The 13,820-nt window shown below is 37.3% G+C and overlaps 1 pseudogene; it reads left to right on the forward strand.

The window, feature by feature from the left end:
• The first annotated feature begins 840 nt into the window (after window positions 1–840).
• On the forward strand, window positions 841–4,897 carry LOC149749561 (beta-citrylglutamate synthase B pseudogene; annotated as a pseudogene).
• The last annotated feature ends 8,923 nt before the right edge of the window (window positions 4,898–13,820 follow it).

The following is a 13,820-nucleotide window of genomic DNA, read 5'->3' on the forward strand; positions in this document are numbered from 1 at the left end:
CAACCACAATGTTATGAGACTAGATATCAATTACAGGAAAAAATCTGTAAAGAATAAAAACACATGGAAGCTAAACAATACACTACTAAATAACCAAGAGATCACTGAAGAAATCAAAAAATACCTAGAAACAAATGACAATGAAAACACGATGACCCAAAACCTATGGGATGCAGCAAAAGCAGTTCTAAGAGGGAAGTTTATAGCAATACAATCCTACCTCAAGAAACAAGAAACGTCTCATATAAATAACCTAACATTACACTTAAAGCAATTAGAGAAAGAAAAACAAATAAACCCTAAAGTTAGCAGAAGGAAAGAAATAATAAAGATCCAATCAGAAATAAGTGGAAAAGAAATGAAGAAAACAATAGCAAAGATCAATAAAACTAAAAGTTGGTTGTTTGAGAAGATAAACAAAATTCATAAACCATTAGCCAGACTCATAAAGAAAAAAAGGGAGAAGACAAATCAATAGAATTAGAAATGAAAAAGGAGAAGTAACAACTGACACTGCAGAAATACCAAGGATCATGAGACATTGCTACAAGTAACTATATGCCAATAAAATGGACAACCTGGAAGAAATACACAAATTCTTAGAAAAGCACAACCTTCCAAGACTGAACCAGGAAGAAATAGAAAATATAAACATACCAATCACAAGCAATGAAATTGAGACTGTGATTAGAAATCTTCCAAAAACCAAAAGCCCGGGACCAGATGGCTTCACAGGCAAATTCTATCATTTAGAGAAGAGCTAACACCTATCCTTCTCAAACTTTTCCAAAATATAGCAGAGGGAGGAACACTCCCAAACTCATTCTACGGGGCCACCATCACCCTGATACCAAAACCAGACAAAGATGTCACAAAGAAAGAAAACTACAGGCCAATATCACTGATGAACATAGATGCAAAAATCCTCAACAAAATACTAGCAAACAGAATCCAACAGCACATTAAAAGGATCATACAAGGAGATTTTTCAGCAGAGGACTGAATCTTCTGCCATAGTCTTCTCACCTATCTTTCTTGTCAGCCTGCACTACTGATTTCAGACTCTGTGAGAGCTCCTACAATCCTAGAAAGAGTGTATATTCAGGAGGAAGTAACTCCCAAAAAGGAAGAACAGGCAGATCAAGATGTGTAGCTCTGTGGCCACCAAGTTGTGGTTTTTGACAGATCGTCAAATCAGGGAAGACTATCCCCAAAAAGAGATCTTATGAGTATTAAAGACCAAATGTTGTGAGGAGGAACTGGACTTTAGGGCTGTGGTGATGGATGAGGTGGTGCTAACAATCCATCAAGGAAACCTGGGTCTTCGTATCAATGAAGAACTAATTACTGCCTACCCTCCAGTGGTGGTAGTGAGAATACCAACCCGTTGGGTGCAAACTGATAGTGACATCACTGTTTTGCGCCATCTAGAGAAGATGGGATGCAGGTTGATGAACTGACCTCAAGACATCCTGAACTGTGTTAATAAGTTCTGGACGTTTCAAGAGTTGGCAGGTCATGGTGTTCCTCTGCCAGATACTTTCTCTTATGGTGGTCATGAAAATTTTGCTAAAATGATTGATGAAGCAGAAATACTGGAGTTCCCAATGGTAGTGAAGAATACACGGTGTCATAGAGGCAAAGCAATTTTCTTGGCTCACGATAAGCACCATTTGGCTGATCTAAGCCATCTTATTCACCATGAAGCTCCATCCCTGTTTCAGAGATATGTTAAAGAGTCTCATAGAAGGGATGTATATGTCATTGTCATGGGAGGCCATGTGGTTGACACCATGATAACGCTGTTCAACAGATGGGAGGATGCAAAGCAACTGCTCACTAGGTGGTGTTGGGATGATGTGCTCATTGAGTAAACAAGGGAAACAGCTAGCTATCCAGGTGCCTAATATCCTGGGAATGGATGTGTGTGACATTGACCTGTTGATGAAAGACGACAGCTCCTTCTGTGTCTGTGAGGCAAATGCAAATGTAGGTTTCATAACCTTTGATGAGGCTTATAACCTAGATGTAGCTGGTGTAATAGCTGAATATGCCACCTCCCTTTTGCCCTCTAGCCAGCTCACCTGGTGTATGTCCCTGCTGTCTGTGATGTCCACGGCCAGTGAGACTAGTGAGCCGGAGCTGGGTCCCTCAGCCAACACTGCTGTCGACAACATGAGCATAAGTTCCAGCTCTGTTGACAGCGAGCCTGAAACCATGGAGCAAGAGCTGCTCACCAAGCTCCCAGGGGGCCTATTCAACATGAACCAACTGCTAGCCAATGAAATCAAACTCCTGGTGGAGTGATTCCACCAGTAAATAATTAACCAACAAAACCCTTGTAAAGCTTTCTTTTTCTTCTTTCCTTTTTTTCATTCTATTTTCTTTTTCTATTATTTTTTTTAAACCAACTTGCAATGCCGTTCATGGAAAATGCTCAGGAAGATGAGAGAAAATTGAGTAGGATTAGTTAGGAAGGAAGAAGGGGGAGATAGAGACCTTTGCTACTAACCTGTTACTGACTTTGATTTAGAAATACTACAGATAGAGAAGCAGACGAGGTGAGATACAGAAAAATGTCAGACTCTCATAGTTACCCTTTTAAATTACTCAAAAATGTGTAGGCTCTCAGGCCATGAAGGACATATTTTTTCATGGTCTCTTGCTTTTGTTTTTGTACTGTTGGTACAAATTTCAGAGTCGTGTAACTTCACATTGTGTTGTAATCCATGAGGAAGACATCTACCTAAATTATAATTTTTTTTATACACAACTGAAAATTCAGCCTATACACTATTATCTAGGAGCTTTATGTTCATAGTTGTGAAATCTTGAGGAGCTTTTATTGACTTTTTCCCCTTTAATTTGGGTGGGAGGGCAACGTGAATGTGTCCCCATAAAGGTTTTTTAATGATAAAATTGGCATGTTTGCATGATAAAAGGGAAATGAACAGTATTGCAATGTCTGGCACACAAGATAACATTTACTCCATTGTAGATAAAATTGCACTAGTTAAAATCTCTGCGTTGACTTGTATCTGTTAGTGTTTTATCCTTTTTTGAAAGATATATGCTCTGTTAATGTTGCATTTGTTTTTAATACATGCTAGTCTTAACATTCCCTGACCTATGCCTGCATCTTTAACAATGACCAAAGTGAAGAAAATGCTACATTTTTGGTAACAAGACACTGACTTGAAACATGTACATTTAAAGCCTTTTATTTTTTTCCTTTGGTGGTTGAGCATTTAAAGAATAAGGACAAGGAAAAATATTTTGGGGGGACAAATCAAGGGTCTATAAGTTCCTAAGTATAAAGTTGAAGTGATTTCTAATACCAGCGTTATATATCTGCATTTTTCACATTTTAGGAGAGTGTGTGTGTGCACGTGTGTGGAACATGTGTGCATGCTTGCATGTTTATGTGCTTTGCTTTTTGTTTACATCAACCAATCAAAAAGGAAAGATTCTAGAAAATGGAGCATGATGGGAAACAGTTTGTTACTTTAAAAAAAAAAACAACTGAGTCGTTTTCATAACTGTAATCTACTGGGTAGAGGTACTCACCTAAAGACATGAGGAAAATAGCTGCTTCTTATGCTTTTGTGTATATGTATGTTGTTTGCTTTTTTTCTTTGCTTCTAGACTGTTCAGTGTATGACTTATTCCAGGATACATGCTTTTCCTCTGCTTCTTGCTGTGCATTTTCTCCCATTATACATAGGTTTTGGGGTGGGGTAGACTGAACATTTTTGTTTGGGGACTTATTTAGCAATATTGAGTCTCTTATAGCCCTACTCTGAAGCCTTCAATATTCTACTCTTTATACTACTTTATTTCTGAATTTATAAAAGCCCCAAACTGCATATAATATGAGACTTTAAACATGGGTAAAACTATCCCAATAAATGCTTTGGAAGGTGTGTTAAGAAACGGAGATGCTCCAGAGCTCAATATAATTTTTTTAAGCAGCAAGTTCCATCTCCCTACAATCCTCTGAAACTTTTTACCCGAGTCCTTTCTTGCCTCTCCAGTGCTTTCTTCCTTCAGATGGACCTTAAACATAATTTCTTCGACACTACTAGAGTGACTTCGAGGCAATAAGATCAGTATTAACCAGCTCTAACAGAGGTTTGATCATGCTTATTTGTACAGTTTCCCCCCCCATTTAAAAAAAGGAATGTAATAAAACTTGTTTTTTCTATAGAATTAAATAATAAAATGGAGTGAAATGTTGATTGCTGACAAGTAGAAAAAAAAAGGATCATACACCATGATCAACTGGGGTTTATCCCAGGAATGCAAGGATTCTTCAGTATACACAAATCAATCAATGTGATAAACCATATTAACAAATTGAAGGAGAAAAAGCATATGATCGTCTCAATAGATGCAGAAAAAATTGAATTTCTGACAAAATTCAACACCCATTTATGATAAAAGCCCTCCAGAAAGTAGGCATAGAGGGAACTTATCCCAACATAATAAAGGCCATATATGAAAAACCCACAGCCAACATCGTTCTCAATGGTGAAAAACTCAAGCCATTTCCTCTAAGACCAGGAACAAGACAAGGTTGTCCACTCTCACCACTATTATTCACCATAGTTTTGGAAGTTTTAGCCACAGCAATCAGTGAAGAAAAAAAATAAAAGGAATCCAAATCAGAAAAGAAGAAGTAAAGTTGTCACTGTTTGCAGATGGCATGATACTATACATAGAGAATCCTAAAGATGCTACCAGAAACTACTAGAGCTAATCAATGAATTTGGTAAAGTAGCAGGATACAAAATTAATGCACAGAAATCTCATGCATTCCTATACACTAATGATGAAAAATCTGAAAGTGAAATTAAGGAAACACTCCCATTTACCACTGCAACAAAAAGAACAAAATACCCAGGAATAAACCTACCTAAGGAGAAAAAAGACCAGTATGCAGAAAACTACAAGACACTGATGAAAGATATTAAAGAGGATACAAACAGATGGAGAGATATACCATGTTCTTGGATTGGAAGAATCAACATTGTGAAAATGACTCTACTACCCAAAGCAATCTACAGATTCAATGCAATCCCTATCAAACTCCCACTGGCATTTTTCACAGAACTAGAACAAAAAATTTCAGAATTTGTATGGAAACACAAAAGACCCCTAATAGCCAAAGCAATCATGAGAAAGAAAAACGGATCTGGAGGAATCAGGCTCCAAGTCTTCAGACTATACTACAAAACTACAGTAATCAAGACAATATGGTACTGGCACAAAAACAAAAATATAGATCAATGGAACACGATAGAAAGCCCAGAGATAAACCCACACACATATGGTCACCTTATTTTTGATAAAGGAGGCAAGAATATACAATGGAGAAAAGACAGCCTCTTCAATAAGTGGTGCTGGGAAAACTGGACAGCTACATGTAAAAGAATGAAATTAGAACACTCCCTAACACCGTACACAAAAATAAACTCAAAATGGATTAAAGACCTAAATGTAAAGCCAGATACTGTAAAACTCTTAGAGGAAAACATAGGCAGAACACTCTATGACATAAATTACAGCAAGATCCTTTTTGACCCACCTCCCAGAGAAATGGAAATAAAAAAAAAAACAAATGGGACCTAATGAAACTTAAAAGCTTTTGCACAGCAAAGGAAACCATAAACAAAACAAAAAGACAACACTCAGAATGGGAGAAAATATTTGCAAATGAAGCAACGGACAAAGGATTAATCTCCAAAATTTACAAGCAGCTCATGCAGCTCAGTATCAAAATAGCAAACAACCCAATCCAAAAATGGGCAGAAGACCTAAATAGACATTTCTCCAAAGAAGATATACAGATTGCCAACAAACACATGAAAGGATGCTCAACATCACTAATCATTAGAGAAATGCAAATCAAAACTACAATGAGGTATCACTTCACACCAGTCAAAATGGCCATCATCAAAAAATCTAGAAAAAATAAATGCTGGAGAGGGTGTGGAGAAAAAGGAACCTCCCTACACTGTTGGTTGGAATGTAAATTGATATACCACTATGGAGAACAGTACAGAGGTTCCTTAAAAAACTAATAATAGAACTACCATACGGCCCAGCCATCCCACTACTGGGCATATACCCTGAGAAAACCATAATTCAAAAAGAGTCATGTACCACAATATTCATTGCAGCTCTATTTACAATAGCCAGGACATGGAAGCAACCTAAGTGTCCATTGACAGATGAATGGATAAAGAAGACGTGGCATATATATAGAATGGAATATCACTCAGCCATAAAAAGAAACGAAATTGAGTTATTTGTAGTGAGGTGGATGGACCTAGAGTCTGTCATACAGAGTGGAGTGAAGTAAGTCAGAAAGAGAAAAAAAATACCGTATACTAACATATATATATATATATATATATGGAATCTTAAAAAAAAAATGATTCTGAAGAACCTGGGGGCAGGACAAGAATAAAGACACAGACGTAGAGAATGGACTTGAGGACACGGGGAGGGGGAAGGGTAAGCTGGGATGAAGTAAGAGAGTGGCATGGACTTATATGTACTACCAAATGTAAAATGGCTAGTGGGAAGCAACCACATAGCACAGAGAGATCAGCTTGGTGCTTTGTGACCACCTAGAAGCAAGGGAGATGCAAGAGGGAGGAGATATGGGGATATATGTATATGTATAGCCGATTCACTTTGCTATAAAGCGGAAACTAACACACCATTGTAAGGCAATTATACTCCAATAAAGATATTAAAAAAGAAAAAAAAAAGGTAAATGTGCACTTATCAGAACCTGCCATTCTGTAACAATGTCCTATTTCTGTCCTTCCCCTCACGCTTATGGTCCCCACCTGCTTCTTCCACTTCTTACCCTCATTGCTCACTTAAAATTTGGGTTTTGCTCCTTCCATTCATTAGATTTACACACTGACCTCTTTACTAAATCCCTTTCCTATTTGATATCTCTGGGACAACAGGCAGCTCACTCCCTGAAAGTGACTCTGCCCTTTGCTCTGTGACACCTCATTCAGTGGTTTCTTCTTCTGTTTTCCTGTCCATCCCTTCTCCATCCCTCTATTGACTCTTTCCTGTATCACACTTCTTATCTGCTGTCATGTCTCGGGACTTAATCACCTCTTTGCCTTTTTCCCTTTCTACACTTACTTCTTCCTAGAGACACATCCATTCTCAAGGCTTCCCTGACCCCCTTTTGCTTCTAACTTCTAAATTTTCATCTCCAGCCCTAATATCTTCAACTGCCCAATTCTATCAAGGAAAGCTCCATTTTCCAATTTCTTAGACTAGGAAGTGTGAATTCATCTTTTTCTCCTTTCTCTCACTCCTGCCCTGCCTCTTTGTCCTAAGAGTAAGCAATTTGGAAGCCCAGTCTTTTAGAGATGGGCTGCACCCACTCAAGACTACTTATGTGAGCAGGCGTTCTGGGACCATGATGGGTGGGAGGGTAGTACCGCAAGTGTGTGGAGGGGATAATTACCAGGCTATAGAGTATCAGTCTACAGAGATTCAGAGATGTTAAGAAGGGCTAAATCAGTGAAATCCTAAGAGAGACTGGAAGGGTGAGAGGTAAGAATATAGCATCAATATGAAGAGTCAAATTGGCACAAATTGAAAAAGTTTAATGATATCAAACTGACCAGTATGTGGGGAAATAGGTACTCTCAAAACTAGCCAGCATGCATGTAATTTGTTATAGCCACCTTGGAAAGAAATTTCAGAGTATCTCTTACAAATGTAAATGTGTATACTCTATGACCCAGCAATTTCACTTCTTCATATACACTAATGAAATATATACCCACATATGAAGGCATATGAAGAAGAGGCCATGCTTAAGAATTTTACTGCAGCATTATTGATAATATTAAAATATTAGAAATAATCTAAATGTCCCAACTAGAGAATGGTTTAGTAAAGTGTGATGTATCTGTTATTCAGAATACCACACAGAAGTACAAGATTGAAGTAGATGTGCACTAATACAGAAGCCTCTGCAAAGACACAGTAAAATAGAAAAAAGAAAGGCATGTTATAGAATGATACATATAATATATAATTTCTATAAAAACATACACATATATAAACAACAATGAAATACATGTTTTTTCAAGGACATGTAAGTATACAGATGTGTAAGAGAAGATCTGCACAGCAAAATGGTTAGAAGGATTATTTCTGGGGAGGCAGGAGAGGACTGAGGCTGGGATGGTGAACAAAGAGGACTTTATCCTTATCTGAATATGTATTTTTTTAGAACAAGGAAAAGTCACGCTTATGTCAGTTGTGTGATTATTAGAGAGACAGGGAGAGAGGGAGAGAGAGAATGAAAGAGAGAGAATGAGAGAGCAAAGAGAAACCAGAGAATGAAGCAAAGTATCAAATAGAATGGCCAGAAATGAGCTGTGTCAGAGGACAGTTAAGGAACTGGTTCTGCAGACATAGCCTGTCCACTGCAGTGTTTCCCCAGTGCGTGTTTCAGCATACTTGGCTGGTCCAGAAGTGTCCTCAAAAGAACCAAGTTATGTTGGAAGGAGTGGCCACTGCAGGTAAGGTTGGTGGGGCCAGCAAAAGGAAATAGGGCCAACAAAGCAGTAGCTGATCAGTGTTTAGCTTTGGAAAGGTGCAGATAAGACATAGGCCAGAGCCATGGTTGGCTGGAAAGAGGTCTAGTCAATAGGAAAGAGGTCACAGTAGAATCCATGGACAAAGCAGGCTGGAGTTTGGCCAATGGGTACATGTCCTGTGTACATACAAGACAGGAACAGCTCTATAGAGTCAAAGTTAGATGCAAATTTCAAAGATAATTGCCAATGGGTTTTGGTATTTCCATGGGATATTGAAATAGCTATTGCTTTTTACATTGGATAGTTTCTATTAGCTTCTAGTCAGTCCTTTCTTGAGATAATGCTCTTACCTTAAAATAGTCTGAAATTTCTCCCTGATTCTTACTGGCACACTCAGGCTCCTTGTCCACTTGGATTATGATAATAGCCTAATAAATGGCTTCACTACCTCTTCATTCCAATGCATCCTACCTATCACTGCCAGATTAATTTTCTTAAAGCATCACTTGCCTCATTTTAATTCATATAATCACGAAATGGCAGTGGTCCTCTTTTGCCCAAGGTCTTACCCAACCCAGTATCAGGATCAAACTCCTCTGTTTTGCTCTAAAAGGTCTAAGTAATGTGAACCATTTTATGTTTAGATAACACTAACTCCCACTCTGCCCATAATTTGCATCATCAATTCCTCAGAACACCGGAGTTCAACCCCCAAGTCCAGTCCTTTAAAAGTATAAGAAGTCAGTGGTAGACATCAGGTTAGTCCTTTGGTATATCTGCTTCCCAATGTGGCCTCAAATCATGTACATTATTGTCATCCAAAGAAAACTGTTAAGTTTTCTCTGCTTCTCACCTACCGTCTTCCTTCTTTTCCTAAACCAAAGGAACTGAGTCATTTATTCTACTTCTGTGACCTTACCCACAGCACTCTCACACTAGCCTCTCTTCCTTCTCTCCAATTCAGGTCAGGCTCTTTGTGCACTCCACTCCACTCTTGTGCCTTTGCTATTAGCCAACCCCTGAAGAGCTCTCCCTACTCCTTCATCTATCCAGATTCTACATATTCCTACCTCAGGTTGCATCTCTATCATGTAGTCTTTTCTAATAACTTCAGCCTACAGAGAGGTTGATCCCATCTCTAAATTCTTAAAGTATTTATACACATCAGAATATAACATTAATATATATTTTATTGTTCTTCTTGATTTCATGTGTGTGTGTGTGTGTGTGTGTGTGTGTGTGTGTGTGTGTATGTTCACCTCCCAGTGTAAGTACCATAGAAGGAATCATATCTTTAATTTTATTGCATTCTCTCTGGTCTTTGCCACAGTGGCTTATTCATAGTGAACACTGACTAAGTACTAAATGATGAATTGATCTGATGTATTTTATACTTGTGTGCAATTATTCTTTATGTATAATATTAATGAGGACCCTTTTGGTTGCAAATGGTAGTAACTCAAATCAAACTGAGTTAATTTAAAAGGGATTTGGTTCACCTAACTTAAATTGTAGGAATACTTTGGTTTAAGGCAAAACTGGATCCCTGTGCTCAAATAATATCATTAAAATAAATCCTTCTACAATTGCATCAAAACAAAAATAAAAATAAAAAACCTAGCAATAAATTTAACCAAGGACATGAAAGACATATACACTGAAAACTATAAAACACTGATGAAAGAAATTGAAGACACAAATAAATGGAAAGATAATTTGTGTTCATGGATTGGAAGAATTTATATCATTGACATGTCCATACTACCCAAAGCAATCTATAGATTCAATGCAATCCCTGTCAATATTCCAATGGCATTTTTCACAGAAATAGAACAAATAATCCTAAAATTTGTATGAAACCATAAAAGAACTTGAATAGCCAAAGCAACCTTGAGAAAGAAACAAAGCTGGAGGCATCATGCTCCCTGATTTCAAACTATATATTACAAAGCTATAATAATCAAAACAGTATGTTATTGGCATAAAAACAGATGCATAGATCAATGGAACAGAATGGAGAGCCCAGAAATAAACCTACACATATATAGTAAATTAATTTACAACAAAGCAGCCAAGAATACACAGTGGGACCCGGACAGTTTCTCTTCATTAAATGTTGTTGAGAAAACTGGACAGAAACATGCAAAGGAATGAAACTGGACCACTATCTTACACCATACCCAAAAATTAACTCAATATTGATCAAAGATTTGAACATAAGACCTGAAAGCATAAAATTCCTAGAAGAAAACATAGGCAGCAAGTTCCTTTTTATCTGTCTTGGCAAAGATTTTTTAGATTTGACACCAAACCAAAGGCAAAAATAAATAAATAAATAGGTGGGATGATATCAGACTAAAAAATCTTCTGCATGGCAATGGAAACCATCAATGAAATGAAAAGGCAACCTACTGAATGGGAGAAAATATTTGTAAATTATATATCTGATAAGAGGTTAATATCCAAAATATATAAAGAACTCATACAACTTAATAGCAAAAAGTAAATTAATTATTTTCTTAAATCCAATTAAAAGTGGGCAGGAGACCTGAATAGACATTTTTCCAGTGAAGACATACAGATGGCCAATAGTACATGAAAAGGTGCTCAGCATTATTAATTATCAGGGAAATGCAAATTTAACCACAATGAGATATAACCTCACCCCTATCAGAATGGCTGCTATGGAAAAGACAAGAAATTACAAGTGCTTGTAAGGATGTGGAGAAAATGGAACATTTGTGGACTCTTGGTGGGAATGTAAATTGGTGCAGCCACTATGGAAAACAGTACGAAGGTTCCTCAAAAAATTAAAAATAGAACTACCATATGATCCAGCAATTCCACTTTTGGGTATTTATCTGAAGAAAACAAAAACACTAACTAGAAAAGATATATGCATCCCTATGTACATTGCAGAATTATTTACAATAGTTGAGACATGGAAACAATGTGTGTTCATCAATAGATGAATGGTCAAAGAAATTGTGGTATATATATACAAAGCAATACTATTCAGCCATAAAAAAGGATGAAATCTTGCCATTTGCAACAACATGGATGGACCTCAAGGGCATTATACTAAGTGAAATAAGTCAGAAAAAGACAAATGCCATATAATCTCACTTATATGTGGAATCTAAAAAAGAAAAGAAAAGAAAAAAACAAGCATACAGAAAGAGAAGTGGTTGCCAGAAGTGGGGGGGATTGAGAAGGGTGGGAAAAATGGGTAAAGGGAGTCAAAAGGTACAAACTTCCAGTTATAAAATAAATAAGTCAAGGGGGTATAATGTACAGCATGGTGACTAAAGTTAATAATACTATATTGCACATTTGAAAGTCATTTGGAGAATAAATCTTAAAATTTCTCATCACAAGAAAAAATAATATGTAACTATGTATGTTGACAGATGTTAACTACAGATGGTCCCCAACTTACAATGGTTTGACATACAATTTTTTTGACTTTTTCCAGGCTAGCAGATATGCAGTATGATACTCTTTTGTGATGCTGGGCACCAGTAGCTCCCAGTCAGCCACGCTACCACAAGCGCAAACGAACAATATACTTACAACCATCCTGTACCCATACAACCATTCTGTTTTTTACTTTCAGTGCAGTATGTGATAAATTATATGAGATATTCAACAGTTTATTATAAAATAGGCTTTGTGTTAGATGATTTTGCCCAACTGTAGGCTAATGTAAGTGTTTTGAGCATGTTTAATGTAGGCTAGGCTAAGCTATGATGTTCAGTAGCTTGAGTGTATTAAATGCATTTTCACATATTTTCAACTTATAATGGGTTTATTGGGAAGTAACCCCATTGTTGTAAGTTGAGAAAGATCTGTAGATTATTTTGGTGATCATTTTGCAATACATACAAATATCAAATCGGTATGTTGTACACCTGAAACTACCATAATGTTGTATGTCAATTATCCTCCCCCATCCCCCAAAAATCAATCTTTCTCCATCTCTCCATTCTGATTTTCTCTGTGTTGGCTCTCAGGCAGTTTGTTGATCATGAGTGGCACCAGAAACTGCAGACTTTCATCTTATCCCCTAGCAACCCAAGGAAAAGAAACTCTCAATATTAGGTTGAAATATATAAAATTGTCATTAATGTAGGTCTAAAATGGTTGAGTAATAGCAATTTCAAATGTTTCAACATAATAGTTCTAGAAAAAGTCCCAAGGCCTAAAGTTCATTACTTCAGTTTATATTTCGTACCCACTAATAAACCAATCATTGTGGCTACTAGAAGATAGTACTCTTATTGGCCAGGTCTGATTCATATGCCCACCCATGAGCCATATGACAAAAAGGGAAAGAAGACTGGTTTTCTCAAAGGAAATTTAAGGTGCTATTATCAGAAAAAGGAGAATAAAATCAGAGGAGGCAAAACACCAGATGCCCACTGTGCATATAATAAACAACAAATGTGGCAATTTACCATGAAGGTAACTAAACCTAACTTCAGGGAACCTCATTGCATAGGCTCCTCCCAAGACCATATACCTAATTTTGTATTTAATTTTTTGGATTCTTTTTCTTAAAGAAGGGCCCCCAGTTATATGTTTTAGGACCAATGAAACCTGGAACTGCATCTAATAAAAATGCTCAAAAATCTTTTTGAAATTAATAAATATTCCAATATATTGTACTTCTTTCTGGTTTTAGTGGAAATAAACCATTTACTAAATAGTTTATTCTTTGCAATAACTTAATCTTTTTTCTTTTTTTTTTTTTTTTTTTTCGGTACGCGAGCCTCTCACTGCTGTGGCCTCTGCCGTTGCTGAGCACAGGCTCCGGACACGCAGGCTCAGCGGCCATGGCTCACGGGCCCAGCCGCTCCGTGGCATGTGGGATCTTCCCAGACCGGGGCACGAACCCGTGCTCCCGGCATCGGCAGGCGGACTCTCAACCACTGCGCCACCAGGGAAGCCCACTTAATCTCTTTTTACACTAATAGAAAATAATTTGATTATTCCTTTCAGATCTTTCCAACTTCTCAGGATTCAGCATCTTAATGTATTTTTCTTCGCCTCTGTCACAGACCCACACAGATAGGTCCTTTACCATTTTTGCACAGCCCACTTTGAGATGTGCATCTCTGGGTCGCACTGTGGTTCCTGATAGCACCAATTTGAAGAAACTTACCAGTTGTTCATATTCACTCTTAACTAATACTCATTTTTTAAAATTCTCAATTCTAAATCAAAACA

Source organism: Delphinapterus leucas, chromosome 3, assembly GCF_059928025.1.
Source record: "Delphinapterus leucas isolate spDelLeu-1000000601 "Yukka" chromosome 3, BTC_Dleu_Yukka2, whole genome shotgun sequence".
NCBI lineage: Eukaryota > Metazoa > Chordata > Mammalia > Artiodactyla > Monodontidae > Delphinapterus > Delphinapterus leucas.